A 3399-nucleotide genomic window follows, 5' to 3' on the forward strand; every position below is an offset into this window, starting at 1 on the left:
TATAAAAAACAAATATATATATATTTGTTAGGCTTCTCTGGCACCCAGTGCTGTAGGCCCTTCTGCATGAATAGAGCTTACTGGTCAGGGTCATCTTGTTAAGAGCCTATGTTCTAATCCCAACTCTTCCCCTTAACTACTTGGTGATGTTGAATGAATGACTTTTCTTTGCCTTACTGAGCTCATTTATAAGATAGGAATCCTATGTAGTAGTGCCTAACTCATAAGGTTATTGTGAAGTTTAAACATGATTATGGACTGCAGAGATCTGTGAGGTTGGCGGCGCGGGGTTGAAGCAAGCGAAGCAATCATGTCACACAAACAAATTTACTATTCGGACAAATATGACAACGAGGAGTTTGAGTACCGGCATGTCATGTTGCCCAAGAAAATAGCCAAGCTGGTCCCTAAAACACATTTGATATCTGAATCTGAGTGGAGGAATCTTGGTGTTCAGCAGAGTCAGGGATGGGTCCATTATATGATCCATGAATCAGAACCTCACATCTTGCTGTTCCGGCGCCCACTACCCAAGAAGCCAAAGTAATGAAGCTGCCAAGCCACTTTTCAGCCTGAAGCTTTAAACAGCTGTCCTTTCTAACGTCTTTCTGATAACATTATTACATTGGCTTCTTGTTTCTCACTTTCTTCAATACACTGTTTGAATGTGCTGGTTACTGCTTTACTTCCTGAGTAGAGCCAACCACCACAGCCCAGCCAGATGAGGGCCACAGCCTCAGGGGAGTGTGGCCCCAGAGCCACCTTATGCTCTGTGTCCAGAATGCACTTGGAGATAGAGAGAGTATCTGAGAATAAAACCACGGCTGTTACAGGGATTGTGTGAATTTGATGTTTTGTTTTTTCCTGCTGGGTGTTTTATGTGTGGTGACTTGCAGATTTGTTTCAATGTATTAAAAACTTTCCATTTTATTCAAAAAAATCTGTTTCATGTTTAAAAGTCTTGATTAAAGGAGAAGTTTTTATAATCTTTTAAAAAAAAACATGATTATGCATGTAATCAATACCTGACACACAGTATACATTACAAGGTCTTACAACTAAGTTTGCGAACTTGTCACCATGTGCTTGCATTGGCAGCACTGTACAAACAAGTTGGTAAGGTTTTGTAAACTTGGTATATCAGTGTCTCTGGGCTGTGTTTATGTTGACATATGGCAGTGTCTTGCTGAGTGGTGTTCAGTTATTGTTGAATGTTTTTGTGTGTCATCATGAGAATGTTAGAGCTTGAATTTGAGCAACAAACATTAAATTTCTTGTTAACCTTGGCAAGAGTGAAAATGAAATTAGAGACATGTTACTCCAAGTTTATGTGAAGAAAACAGCAGTGTACAAATGAATTAAATGGTTTTCTGAGGAGGAAAGAAAGTATCACTGAGGAAGAGGTCAGGTCAGCCAGTAAGAAGCAGAACTGATAGAAATATTGTGAAAATTCATCGAAAATGCATCAGAGGGTGGCGCCTGTGGCTCAGTGAGTAGGGCTCTGGCCCCATATACCAAGGAGGGGGTTCGAACCCAGCCCCGGCCAAACTGCAACAACAACAAAAAAAAATAGCCAGGCGTTGTGGCGGACACCTATAGTCCCAGCTACTTAGGAGGCTGAGGCCAAGAGAATCGCCTAAGCCCAAGAGCTGGAGGTTGCTGTGAGCTGTGATGCCACAGCGCTCTACTGAGGGCAATAAAGTGAGACTCTGTCTCTAAAAAAAGAAAGAAAGAAAGAAAATGCATCAGAATTATCAGCTGACTGTGAGAAGCATAGCAGACCAAGTAAACATGGATAGAGAAACAGGAAAATGTTAACTGAAAATCTTGACCAATGACTCATGACTCTTGCTTCGCGGCAGTGCACCAGCTCACATGGTACTGTCTATGAGGGAGATTTTAGTCAGTAAACAACTATTGGACCACCATCCCTACTTACTGATCTGACCCCTAGTGACTATTTTCTTTAAACAAAGATAAAGGAAATATTGACATTCTGATACCATTTGGGACATCAAGGGTAATATGACAACATATTTGATGGCCATTCCAGAAAAAGAGTTCCAAAATTGCTTTGAAGGGTGGACTAGATACTGGCTTTGGTACATAGCTTCCCAAGGGGAGTACTTTTAAGGTGAATGTACTGATACTAAGCAATGAGGTATGTAGCACTTTTTCTAGGATGAGTTTATGAACTTAACTGTCAGACCTCGTAAATGTTTCCAGTTATACTGACCATTATTATTTTTACTGAAATCATGGTCTATGAAATCACTACTAAAATTCAGTCCTCTGAGGCATGTAAAAGTAGCACATGCCTGTAATTTAGCACTCTGGGAAGCCAACGCAGGAGGATTGCTGAGCTCAGGAGTTTGAGACCAGCCTGAGCAAGAGTGAACCCCGCCTCCACAAAAAAATAGAAAAACTAGCTGGGCATTGTGGTGGGCATCTGTAGTCCCAGCAAGAGGATCACTTGAGCCCAGGAGTCTCAAGTGGGAGGTTGCTGTGACATAGGCTGATGCAGAGCAACAGACTCTGTCTCAAAAAAAGAACAAAAGTATCAATTCTCTGGCTCTTTTTAATTCACCTGAAGGGATCTGTGCCTTATGGCCTTGGAGATCCAGCCTCCCTAGACATAACGTCTGCCCCACTGTCTACACAATCAGTAGATCCTGGAAAGTATGTTTTTTATTTTTTCTTAGCTGGTTAATTGATGACATATTTTTTATTTTTTCTATTTTTTTATATTTTTTAGAGACAGAGTCTTACTTTGTCACCCTCAGTAGAGTGCTGTGGCATCAGATCTCACAGCAACCTCCCACTCCTGGGCTTAAGTGATTCTCTTGCCTCAGCCTCCCAAGTAGCTGGGACTACAGGCATCCACCACAACACCCGTCTATTTTCTTGTTGCAGTTTGGCTGGGGTTGGGTTTGAACCCACCACCCTAGGTATATGGGGCCAGCACCCTACTCACTGAGCCACAGGCACCACCCCATATTTTTTATTTTTTAACTTAATTTTTATTACAGCATAACTGTATACATTTATGGGGTACAATGTAATGATTTGATATACAAGGCAGAATGCTTGAATCAAACTAATTAACATAACTATTGCCTCACTTATTTCTGTGGTAAGATATTTATAATATACTTTATACCATAGAGAATAAAGACAAGGGCAGTGGACTGACATTGGCAAGCCTATGGCTAAGGGCTTGAACATTTTAATTTGGCTCATTAAGAATGACTTAATTTTGGCTCTGCGCCTGTGGCTCAAGCGGTTAAGGCGCCAGCCACATACACCTAAGGTGGCGGGTTCGAATCCCCAGCCCAGGCCTGCCAAACAACGATGGCTGCAACAACAACAACAAAAAAATGGCCAGGCGTTGTGGTGGGC

General features: G+C 41.7%; 1 pseudogene across 1 annotated transcript; it reads left to right on the forward strand.

The window, feature by feature from the left end:
- Positions 1 to 278: 278 nt before the first annotated feature.
- LOC111723143 lies at positions 279 to 887 on the forward strand (annotated as a pseudogene). Its single transcript, XR_002771740.1, has one exon. The product of XR_002771740.1 is annotated as a cyclin-dependent kinases regulatory subunit 1 pseudogene (transcript).
- The last annotated feature ends 2512 nt before the right edge of the window (positions 888 to 3399 follow it).

Source organism: Otolemur garnettii, unplaced genomic scaffold (genome assembly GCF_000181295.1).
Source record: "Otolemur garnettii isolate 467f Iridium unplaced genomic scaffold, OtoGar3 scaffold00008, whole genome shotgun sequence".
Taxonomy (NCBI): Eukaryota; Metazoa; Chordata; class Mammalia; order Primates; family Galagidae; genus Otolemur; species Otolemur garnettii.